Raw genomic sequence first — 12,645 nt, forward strand, 5'->3', positions numbered from 1 at the left:
CAGACCCAGATCTTGTGGGTTGTTCCTGCTTTTGTAGCATTTGTGTGCTGTAGCTTAGCAAAAGGTTCTGCTGCTTGAATCTTCTTCTGCAAGAGCCGCCTACAGGTAAATGTCTGCAGGGATGGAGGATGTGACAGAAAGCATTTGTCTCCACGACAGCGTAGTTACACTTGGTCTAGAGAGTGTGAGAGGCAGGCAGCACTGCCTGATGTTGGTCAGGGCGAGCTCCTCCTGCCACAGCACGATGATGGCAGGGCTGGAGATGATCTGCAGGGACAGCTCACAGGTGGGAGCCAGGAATGGACACGGCGGGAGGACAGAGGTGTTAGGGAGCAGCTACGGCACCGAAGAGCATAAAAAGGCCCTGAAAAGCATCACAGAGCTACAGCCGGGAAGCTTGAGGTTTTCATGAGCAGCATCCAGGATGCTAGAGACTATTTGCTGCCATACACAACGGCAGCAGAGCTCTCGCTGCAGGCATCCCAAAGTCAGGCAAAATGGGAACACACCCAGAGCTCGGCCGCGCAAACCCCACAGCCAGAGTGTTGTAAGCTGAGCTGCCTTGATGTTTCTTGCACTCATCCCAATCTCTGCGAATGAAAACTCGGAATTCAGTCAAGGCGTTGATTGAGCACGAGCGTGCCTTTATTCAATAGGAGAAAGGAGGGGGTGTGAGGTCTGGAGGAAAGATGGGACTCATCCTCTCTTGTAATCATGAGAGCTGCTCAGAGACCATGCTGTTGCCCGGAGCCTGGGACTCGTGTCCTGATTCTGTGCCCCCCTGCGAGATGCTCAGCTTCTCCTCGGTGATGCTGACTTGAGCCTGCATGGTGGTGCTGCTGTCGGGGCACTCGGGCTGTGCTTGGGCTGGGCTGCACTGCAGAGACATTGAGTCCAGGCTGGTGCCTGAGGTGTCTGGCAGGCTCAGGTCAGCAGCTTCAGTAGGGATGGGATGAATGAGGGCTTCAACGATGATGACATTCTTCTCTTGATAGCTGATGTTATATGGAAGGCTTTCATCTGAACTGCAGCATCCTGTGCTTAGTAACAACTCTTCATTGATGGAAGATGCGTCATCGTAACATGCCCTGCGTCTTGGGGATATACAAGGGCTCGGGTCACCTAGGAAGGAGTAGATGGACAGCGGTTAGTGTCGAACGTTCACAAGATGAACCATGGAGATTCTTGACATTTGTCTATGTAGTGGTGGTGGGCAGAAGCAAATAGGCTTCTAGCAATAGTGTCACTGTCTTGAAAGTGATCCACGTGCAGGTCCAGCTCTTGTGTTGACAAGAGACTCATTTGGGAAAGACAGGTGTCAACTGAAGATGTCAGGCACGGACTTGAACGCCAGAAGGAGGTACAAGCCCACTGAAAGCATGAATTCTACCTGTGTTGCTGACAAGCAGTGTTTTGAAAGCTGGATTTGCACCCTTACCTGCCAGGACCAAGACTTCAGCTTCAGAGGGCTCCCTGGCACTGCTCTGCAGTCGGCGTTTGGCACAGGTTACACAACCTGTAATTAGAACAAAAAGACAGGTGAGCATTAGCCCGAGCCCAGAGCCAAAGGGAAGGTCCACTGACAGTGACACAGGGCAATTGTTTGCATCCAGATGCCATCCTGTGCAGGCAGAGCAGCTCCAAGCTGAGATTCCCAACTCTACTGAAGTTGTGCTCTCTAGTCAAAAACGTGTGCCTACCTCAAAGCCACGCTTGCCTCTCCACCAGGGGCTCAGCCTGTTGATATGTCCTCATATCAACAATGCTCACCAGATCTCCGACCTGCAAGAGATTGAAACATCAATCCCAGACTCAGCAAATCTGGTAGGAAAACAAAGCAGAAAGGACTGCCCTCTTCTATGCATGACAACAAGGAACGCCTGGAACTGCTTACCTCCAGAGAGAGCTCATCTGGCCCCTGGGCGACGTGGCTCTTAATAACATGGGCTGCCGCAATCGCTGGTACGTTTAAAGATGACAAAGCACGCACCAGCTGCGGCTTCTGCATGTTATCAGCCTGCAAAACAGAGCACAGGCCGTGGTCAGGAGATGAGGACAAACCAGGAGGATTTCAAGGTGAGGAGCACATCTGCAGAGAAAGCTGCAGCAAATGCGCTCCGTCCTTATCAGGAGCACTTCAGAAGGAGCTGCACGTCTCATAGCTCTGGAGCAGCACTTCTTCCCCACCCTTCACTACTCCAAGCAGCTCCAACAAACTTCTCAGAAGAAATCCAGGCCAGCACAGACCTGGCAGACCAGAACCAAGTGCAGCTTGTGTGACGGCATTGTCCATTCCTTGCTTCCACCCTGCTCCAGCAGGTTAAGGAGTCTGAGCCTCACTGGCCTTTGACAGCTCAAGACTTTCATCATCTCATGCCAACATTTCTCACTAAGATACACCTAAGGCATTGAATTCTCTTCTCACTACCTCCTCCCAGTCCTCCCCTAGGAACAGAAACCATTCAGATTCTACAGCAAACTACAGCATCTACCCTGCAAGAGCACACTGAACCACCTGCAACAATGAAACATGGTTTTGGAGAGTGGGTCTGAAAACACACCTTTAGACAGCTGTCTCCCTGTAGCCAAAAGGAAACCAAGCAGCAAAAGAAGAGTCCAGCCTGAAACATGCCCATGCTACTAGCCCAGGTTTTTCACAGTCAATGCAGAATCCATCCTGTTCTTGAGGTAACAAATGACCAGTGAGTCTCCCCTTGCTCCACCCCTTCTCCTTCAAAGCCAGAAAAAGAAAGAAAAAACAAGCAGAAGAAACCCAGACGTACCTTTCCACACACAAAGCAGAAAGTGGAACAGCAGTTGTCTCCTTCCTGAGACATGGTGGGGAGCATCCCAGAGGAAGCCCAAGTTCTTTGCTTCTCTCCACAGGGACTTCAAGCACTCTTGGCAAGAGCTGCTTTTGTTCTTTCTTCAACTGCTTCCATCACCAGAATCTCCTTTGGAAAAGGAACCCGAATGAAAGAATCAGCAAATGAAAAAGAATGAGGAATAACCACTTTCCCAGCATTCTTCTGACATGCAATTAAGACTCTTGACTCGGGCAAGGTCTTAAAATCAGCTGGTTACAAGAACTGTCCCAAAATATATCCAGCTTCTGTACAGCTGCTGTTATTTCTGACAGCGAGTGTAATCACAGAATCATAGAATGGCCCGGGTTGGAAGGGACCTCAAGGATCATGAAGATCAATCACCTCCCTGTCCCTGCTGGCCATCCCCTCTTCTGATGGAGCCCAGGGGACCATTTGCTCTCTGAGCTGCAAGAGCACGCTGATGGCTCATGTTCTGTTTTTCATCCACCAGGACCCCCAGGTCCTTCTCTGCGGGGCTTCTCTTAAGGACTGCTCCTCCCAGGCTGTAGAAATGCCTGGGATTCCTCCAGCCCAAGAGCAAAACCTTGCACTTTGCTGTGTTCAACCTCATTAGATTCACCTAGGCCAACCTCTCGGTTGAGCTCCCTCTGAATGGCATCCCTTCCTTCCACTGCGTCAGCCGTAACACTCAGCAAACAGCAGAGGGTGCACTCCATTGCATCATTGGTGTCACTGATAACCATGTTAAAAAGCACTGGTCCCAAGACAGACTCCTGGATGACACCACTTGTTATCAGCCTTCACCTGGACATCGAACCATGAATCACCACCCTCTGTCTGTGGCCTTTCAACCAATCCCTTATCCACCAGGTGGTCCACCTGTCAAATCCACATGCCTCCAGTTTAGAGATCAGGATGTGGTGGAGGGCCATGTCAAAGATCTTGCTCAAGTCCAGGTCAATGACATCTGTTACCTTCCTTTTGTCCACAAATGCCATCACTCCATCATAGGCCACCAGATTGGTTAGGCATGGCCTTCCCCTGCTAAAGCCACGCTGGCTGTCTTGGATCACATGCTCATTCCTTATGTGATCAAGCATGTCTTTGAGGCAGATCTGTTCTTCACTATCTTCATCACAGTTACACATTTGAATCAAATAATTGGTGTTCCTGTCACGAAGAAAACCTCTTTGTCTTCTACTCCTGCTGCACTTCTGTGCTTTCACCAGAAGCAAAGGGAGAGGCCACCTCCTAGATCCAAATTTTAAGAAACCAACACCCAATAGGTGTCATCTGAAGTAAAATAGCAGAGAAATTAAGATGACTCTTGTGCATCCAGCTTGGATCACTTCTTCACTCAGGCACACCACCATCAGATCAAGGAGATGCTGCCTTCAGCTTAGAGTCTGTATGGGAAATCACAGCTTGAACCTCTGATTAATCAGCTGAGGCAAGTGTTGGGTCAGCTGCGGGAGCACAGGTGAGAGTAATCTAGCTGTGCTCCCAGAAGGGGTGGACCTTGACTCCACCTCCTCTGAGACCTCATTTAAAGGCTGACCACCACTGAGGCAGCATCTCTTGGAGATTGCTCCCCAGTTGAGACTGCCTCAGCTTTCTGGTCAAAACATCGACATTGGTGAGTTTTCCTTTGCTAACAACCTTTGACTATTTACCACCATCTTGGTTAACATCTTTTTATTAGCCACCCTTACAGAGACCATAAGGGTTTGGGCTTCCAAACTCTCAGCAAGCATTTGGATGAGCCAGCTTCCTGCTGGGGAGCCCCCTGCATCACTGCTGCCTCCTTTCGTACTGGACCTGCAGATGCTTCAGAGCTCATTAGCATGGACTTCCTTCCTCCCCTCAGCAGCTGCTCCTGCACTCACCTTCATTCCTGCTCAGATACCGGCCGCTTCCAGCACCAGCTGACCTGCAAGACACGGAAAGGAAAGGTGGGAGTCATGGAAACGCACAAGCCCAAGGCTGTGTCACCACCACGTATGGCAGCCTCGGGAAGTCAGCTGCAACTACATCCTTTGTCAGAATGGAAACAGGAATCGTCAGTTAAGTGTGACCTCTGAACTCATTGCCACCATCAGAAACAGGCACTGAAATCGCTCACTTCACTGCAGCTGGTTACCTCCAAATTCTTTTACTTTTAGGAAAATGCGGACATGGAATTGAAGGACACTAGAAAAGTGACATCTACTTCCCCGTAGGTGGTTAAACTTGGAAGCAGGACTTGAGCAAGAAAAGCTTCTCAGCTCAGAATCACAGAATTATCAAGGTTGGAAAAGACCTAGAAGATCATCTGGTCCAACCATTGCCAATACTTCCCGGATAAATCATATTCCATACATCACATCCAAACGTTTCTTGAACACTCCCATTGTCGGTGACTCCACCACCTCCCTGGGCAGTTCATTCCAGTGCCTGACTACCCTTTCTGAGAAGTAATATTTCCTAATGTCCAGCCTGAATCTTCCCTGGCGCAGCTTAAAACCATTCCTTCTAGTTCTATCACTGATTACTCGAGAGAAGAGGCCAACCCCCAGCTCACTACAACCTACCTTCAGGAAGTTATAGAGAGTTATAAGGTTTCCCCTGAGCCTTTTCTTCTCCATGCTGAACAATCCTAGTTCCCTCAGCTGCTCCTCGTAAGTTTTGTGCTCCAGACCACTCACTACCTTCGTAGCTGAAGACGTTCCAGAACCGCAAGGTTTTCTTGCATGGAGGGGCTCAAAACTGAATAGGTCAGACCTCCTTCTCTCCATCATTGCTGTCATGTGGAAGGCTGTCCTTGAAACTGCAGTGACTCATGCATCCTAACTGCACTCCATTGATGGAAGCACACCAGGCATCATCGCTACTTGCCGGTGGGTTCCTGTGCTGGCAAGGGATAGATTCACCTGAAAGAGTAGATACACAGCATTTAGCGTCAAACTTTCACTATCCAAGGAGGCAAAGGCTTGGTGCTGCCTTTCAAGCAGGTTTCAAGCAGCTTGCGAGACTCATTTGGGAAAGACAGGAGTCAACCAAAGATGTCAGGCACGGGCTCGAATGCAGGAATACAGAAAGAGGTACAAGCCCACTGAAAGCATGAATTCTACCTGTGTTGCTGACAAGCAGCTTTTTGAAAGCTGGATTTTCACCCTTACCTGTCAGGACCACGACTTCTGCTTCCCTGGCACTGCTCTGCAGTTGGCATTTGGCCACAGGGGATGGTTTGCCCAGGAATAAGCAGGAACGCCAACTGCCAGCTGGTGATTCCTTTCTCTTTCTGGGAGAACATGGTCTGGAGAGAGAAAACAGCATGTTGTCAGTCATGGTGCAGGGTGAGTGACGAGCTGCACCGAGCCCTTGATGACAGTTGCCTGCTCCTGGCAATGCCTGGTTTCTGCTGAAACACAGCTTAGAAAAGCCCTCTGTTTCAAAGATTCATTCAGAGATGCTTCCATTCCTACAGCTTAGCCCCCAAAAGTCCTGCTGGCTACATTCCTCTCAACCATTTTGAGCAAGATGCAGAGCATGTGAGCAAAGGCTCAGCAGCAGGAAAGGACAGGAGCTGGCAGGCGTAACTGCTTTCTGAGGAACTGGGCAGCCATAAGGGAAGCTCAAAAGCATCTCTGACTCTTACATTAACACCTCCTCGGCCTCAGCTCACTGCCATCTTTAATTTCTAGTGCCAGCAAGTCTGACCAACAGCTCTTCTTACAGGAGAAGTGCAATTGGTTTCAGGTGCGTGGCCCTGAAATCTTGAAAACCCCAGCGTTTCCAGGTACAGGCAGCACAGACCAAGATAGACACTAACATGGCTTTCTGCGTCTTGTGACTGCCTGCCCAACCAGGAAGGAAATGCACCCTTGTGTGGCTCCTCTGAGCCAGTAGGGCAACTGTTTTTTAGTTGAGTGCTTGGAGATACAATGGACAAAAAATAAACCAATAGAAATCACCTGAACAATGATGATAGGGGCTGGAAAGGGAATTCCTCTTTCTTTACCTTTCAGATGGAAAATCAATGATTGCGTCGAAGTTCCTCAGTACAGCTGCAGGCCCTTCCTCCACTTGTATCTTGCTGCTCTGTGTTGCAACAGGAGAGCTGCTCTGGCCTCTCCTCTCAGCCTGTGCCGCCTGCACGGTGAGCAGCTTTGTGGATGGAGAGACCCACACAGACTTGGGCCCAGGCAGAGAACTGTGCCCTGCAAGGGAAAAACACAGGTGAGACGGCGGAGGAAGCAATAGCACAGCCATCCCAGTTCTGCATATCTCTCAGAATTGCTCATCTGAGCCACTGGAAGTAGAGGAGCTCAAAATAACCGTGTGCTCAGTGGTATGCTCGTGGCAAAGGACACAGCCACAATTAAGAGCAGCTCACTGTATCAAAAACAGGCAAACAAAAATCCTAGAAAAACTAGGGGGCTGGGATTCCAGAAAGCTTTGCTGCCACATTTCAATCAAGCTTCACCTGCTGGCAAAAAATCTTAACAGCAGTGATGGTTTTCTCCAAGTAAGGCTTGTGTTTGGACACACTAAGGATCCAGGAATGGGGCACCATATTCTAACCTAAGCCCAGAAGCCTGCTGTCTCCTCGACAGTAATAGAATTTTCAAAGGTCTTGGAGAAGACCTGGATTGGATCAAGGTGCCAGATCAAGATCAAGCTAATGGAGGAAGACACTCACCTGCTCACTCTCCCACGACTGGTGTGGATTTGGAGCAGAAGATGACATCTGTGTGGCTGATGAGGAATTCCACCACAGCTGACTGAGTCTGCAGCTCCATGCAGGCAGCTTCACTGGCGCAGGAAGATTGGCTCTGCTGGGATCTGAAGAAAAGGCAGATCTTACAAGTCATTTCCCCAAGTCTGAATTTCTGTAGCCAAAAACTGTCAGGTTGGGCTCTGGAGACTTCCGCAGTGGGCAAACAGCGATGCCACTGACGAAATTATCCTGGATCATCAGGGACACAGCTGTCCCAGCTAAACAAGTGAGTAGAAACTGTCATCTAGAAATTGTGCACCTGGGTTGGGGGACAGCAGAACTAAGCATCGTGTTGAAATGGAAAAAGAAGTTTACCTTAAGAGGTTTGGAGCCCACTCTATCGCTAAGTTCTTCACGTGCATGTTTATCACCGAGCAGATCCCAGCCAGAGACACCAAGTGTCTTATTAAGTCCCATGGGGACAGTGCACTGGTGGTCAGCACTGAGGCAGACTTGATGACTTCCAAGAGGCATCTGGGGAACACAGAATCACAGAATGACCCGGGTTGGAAGGGACCTCAAGGATCATGAAGCTCCACTCCCATCCTGGCAGGGCCACCTATCTTCCACATTTACTAGGCTGCCCAGGGCCACATCTAACCTGGCCTTGAACACCTCTACAGATGGGGGATCCACAACGTACCTGGGCAGCCTGTTCCAGGACCTCAGCACTCTCCTAGTAAAGAATCTCCCCCTACCACCCAACGTAAATCTTCCGTCTTTCAAATTAAAACCATTTCCCCTTGTCTTGCTATTATCAGCCCTTTCAAAGAGTTAACACCCCTCCTGATTATACACACAGCCTGTGCCATCAAGGCCAAGCAGTGCAAGCTCTGGTGGGCTTTACAGCCTGATTGCACAGTGCAGCTCCTCACAGCAGGCATTTGACTCCAAGTCCCCTTTGCTATTAACCCCATACTGTCAATAGCAGGGGAACAGCAAAGGAAAGGGAATTCTCACAACCATTGTGAATAGCTTAAATAAGCACCTCCTGGCACCACCACAAGTGCCATCAAGTGAGAGGCAGGATGTGGCAAAGACATGCCTCATGGGGCTAACAGAAAGAAGACCTCAGAGCTGGGGCAATGCTGCAACCACTAGCCAGGACGCCCAGGGAACAGGTACGTGTCATTTCCAAGACACTGCCCTGAGCTTACCGAGAATTTGGCATAGAGATGCTTAGTCAGCAGAGGGTTCAGGAGCTCCCTGAAATACATCTTGCACAGGGAGCTCACGCTGTGAATGTCTCAGACACTGAGCTCGGGAACCAGCTCTGAATCGAATTCAAGGCTGCAGAGAAGGACACAGAATTGGGCAGAGGGCTTTGGGAAAGACGAAAACAAGTCCAAAGCCACACAAAATACAGTCAAGAAAAGGAAGGACCTCTGCAGAGCCTTCCATATGGTCTCACATCACAGTGAGAAGCAGGAGAGCTCTTGTGGCACAAAGCTTGGGGCAGGAGAAATCAAGGCTGCCTCTAAGATAGTGCTTGCAAAGAGACTTGTGCTCTAGATACCTCATACCTTCAGTGTTCTTCTTTGGACACATCTCAGGATTTCAGTGTCCTTCTTGCAGTGAGGGGCCAAGAACTGAACACAAAACTCAAGGTGAGGACTCACCAGTGCCAAGCATAGGGAGATGATTGATTCCCTGCTCCTGCGGGCTCCAACCTTCTGCATTCCAATTCCAATCTAAACCATTCCTGCTATGGTATTACTTGAATCCTCATTTAAGGCTGGACCTCAACAGGTCAACACATCAGAAATAACACAGTGTGCATCTGGAAGACGTGTCTCAAAGCCCAGAAAATCCAACTCAAAATCAAACTCTACCCTTGGTAGATTTACATCACGCTCTTTTCCTTGTGTGTGAGCAATACTTGCTCTTTTCAGATGGTACTATGAGCATGTGGCATCCCAAACACATAGTTAGCATCCGTCCATATCATTAAGGCTCTCGTCAAGGCAGTAATTTCAGCCTTCTGAGGTGAAGTCCCCACGGCTGATGGTTGTGCTTCCATTCCCTGCTCAGTAGCAGTTACTGCATGTCCTGCCTTAAAGCCTCCTTGTCTCACAAAACTGCAGCTGCTGGTAAACCAGGCGTCTTCTGCATCTTCTAAGGGTTCGTCCTTCAGGTCCGACCGACTGGATGTAATGTGCAGCATCAGTTGTTTCAAAGCAGTCATGTCATCCTGGTTCTCCACCAGGGGAGTTCCGCTAAGGAAAGATACTGGGCTGGCAATAGTAGTTACAATTATTTCTATATCACCCTGCTCCACCAGGATGGCCTGGTATTTCGGGAATCTTTGGGGTGAGAGCCAATGTCCCCCTTTTGCCTCCAATACAGTAAACACTGCATGAGATATTAAAACTGGTATTCTTTGGCCCACTGTAGATTTATAGGCTTCCTGAATATTGAGCACCAGTGCACCCTGGCTATCCCTTACTCACTTCAAGCTGTTTGAAGTTTACCATCAGTCCGTAGCTGTGTATCCATGGTCGGCACCCTCCTGTCATTCCTGGCAACGTATGGAGTTCCTTGGCAGTTTGCAGCTCAGGGGTTGAGCAGATGGCTTCTTTCTTGGCAGTCCTTAAGGTTCAAAGTCCAGCTGTCATCTCCTATCCCAAATACATCACTTGCTGCTGAGTTAGTTGTGCTTTCTGTCAACCAAGAAACTCTGCAAACTCTCAGTCTATTGTACACAGTCCTTTTGTTTTGGTGGCATCCACGTGCTCCAGTAAAGTTCCACCCTAGGATGGAGGATCCCAGGTCTCAGGCTCACGAGTTGACCAGTTCTCAACAATCATTCAGCTGTTCTCACAACCCTGGGTAACACTGTCCAGGTTCACTGAGTCTCTTCTTACTCTGTTAGGGAGAACAGATACACACAAGTACTGGTATGCTATCATGAGGAATTCAGTAGGTTACATTTAATATAGAAGCATGTTGCAATCAAAAGCACGCTTAAATAAAAGCATACCCTTTTCTTTCACTCAAAATAATAGACCAGAAAAAAATAAAAACAAAACCCTCATCATGAATGTTAAAGAAATTATCTACTAGATCTCGATGGGAAGTAGAAGCACATGCTAGATTTAGGAGCACAGCACTTGTCTCATTATCTGAATGCATCTCAAGGCATGATCCTTGTGAAACTGTGAGAACTTCTATCATTAATAGACGAGTACCGTGCCCTGATAGATGGTTAAACTGCTTGCAGTGCACTGTTAGATGTACAGGCTGGTGGCTGTATGTGCTGTGACCAAATAAACCCCACACAGAAATCTTTCAGAATATCAGGACCTACAAGTATTGCATTCATATTTAAAGTAAAAAATTCCTAAGCTACACATGTTCTAGGTTTCCATTTGTTAGATACAACATACCTTTGGAAGTAGGCGCCTGAAAGGGTGTGCCTTCTACTTGCTTCTCTGTCTGACTCTTTGAAAAGAGCAGGAGCAGGAAGTGCAAAGGGCAGCTCATTTCTTAACGCTGACTCTGCATCAACATTCGCTGTGTTTGCACGCTGCTTAGATGCCACTTTTCTTGTCACTGGAGTTGACAGTGTGAATTCCATATCACCCAGTTGAGTATCATGCCTCGAATGGTGCCAGAGACGGAACAAAAGGTTTTCTGATCACAGCCGGAGAAGTTACTGTCAAGGAAATTCTAACAGCTGAGAAGGTCAGACACAATGCTTATAAAAACATCATACACTACTTGTCTATTGAACAAAAGAGTTAAAACCTCTGATTCTTTCCTAGAATAAGTGCGTTTCTTATAGACTCTCAAATGCCATTTTTTTATTTGTTCATGTCAATTCCCCATTTACGATTAACCCTCACCAGCTTATCTAAACATAACTATGAATTATCACTTGGTTTGGCTGCAAAATTTCAATCACTTCACTGTGGATTTTCTTGTCCAACACAGTAAGACTGAACTTCTTTCGGTACCTTTAAAGGTCTGTGTACCTTTAGCCTAACTCCAGAATCTTATGAACTGTGCCTCATCGCTTCCCATTGTGTTTTAAAATCCTCACTGACTCCTTTACTTGTTCCCTTGCTTGCTGTTTCTGTGCAAACCAAACACTGGAGTTAGGGTTCTCATTAAACCAACCATGGCCTACAGGTAGAAGGCAACAAAATTTATGCTTAACATACTTCTTTGCTCAATCTGTATCTCCCTTTGGTCAAGGTCCACTAGATACTTAAATATGGAGTAAGCACTAGATACAATGAGAAGCAGATTTCTGGATTAAGTGCTGTATTTTTTCTGTAAGAAACTAGCACTACATCTTCACACACCTGCTTTGTTCTCTGAGTATTTAGATCTAGTGGAGATTCTTCAAACACTGAAGCTACATCAGAAAATTCCATGGATCCAAACACATCTGGCACATGGCTGCAGTCTGGCACATCTTCATATGCCAGAGCCTTTTCAGACTGAAATGTTCCATTGAGATTCTTTTGCAGAATTAAAAGGAAGATTTCATCAGAAGATTTCATCACTAAAATCTAAATAAGATTGCTTTGCAAGTTCCAAACTATGGCTAACAGCTAATGGAAGCCAATAGGCCAGCAGCACCAACTTTTATATTATGTTCTTAATACTGTAATTGTGGGTTTGACATTCATATCAAGAGCAGAAGGGAAATTACTCTTAGAGCTTCAAGTCATCTTTCACAGCCTGTGTCAACAAGAGCAGCACCTCATAGCCTTTGGTTTGAAGACCCAGACCACAAGGCAGCTAATGATTTTACACAGAAATCCAGAGTTCACGTCATTGTTTACTTTAGGGCTGCAATTCTACTGAAAGCCTTCAAGTTCATCACACTGAATTATCACTGGCACAACACATAACTCCACGTTACATATGTGATCACAAGCAACCTGGCAACTTTAGACAATTCCAAAGCACTCCACGTGTACTTGGCTACTAAAGTACAGAGAAAGGAATTAACATCAGAAATAGCTGCAGTCAAAACCATCTAAGAATCCAAGTCTCCAGGAAACAAGGAAAGCAAATCCTCTCCAGGACTGTGTTCTAAAAGGAAAC

General features: G+C 47.6%; 2 long non-coding RNA genes across 2 annotated transcripts; both read right to left on the reverse strand.

Annotated features, from left to right (window-relative positions):
* Positions 1-4,638: 4,638 nt before the first annotated feature.
* Positions 4,639-6,095, reverse strand: LOC146754395 (uncharacterized). The gene is made up of 3 exons (XR_014939054.1): positions 5,987-6,095; positions 5,399-5,737; positions 4,639-4,758 (listed from the first exon to the last, which is right to left on the reverse strand). It is a non-coding gene; the product is annotated as an uncharacterized LOC146754395 (long non-coding RNA).
* A 664-nt stretch (positions 6,096-6,759) lies between these two features.
* Positions 6,760-9,547, reverse strand: LOC146754396 (uncharacterized). Its single transcript, XR_014939026.1, has 4 exons — positions 9,207-9,547; positions 7,903-8,061; positions 7,510-7,652; positions 6,760-7,027 (listed from the first exon to the last, which is right to left on the reverse strand). It is a non-coding gene; the product is annotated as an uncharacterized LOC146754396 (long non-coding RNA).
* Between the last annotated feature and the right edge of the window lie 3,098 nt (positions 9,548-12,645).

The sequence above is a fragment of the Coturnix japonica genome, chromosome W (genome assembly GCF_054131305.1).
Source record: "Coturnix japonica strain WE chromosome W, WE-NBRP24, whole genome shotgun sequence".
NCBI classification, from domain to species: Eukaryota; Metazoa; Chordata; class Aves; order Galliformes; family Phasianidae; genus Coturnix; species Coturnix japonica.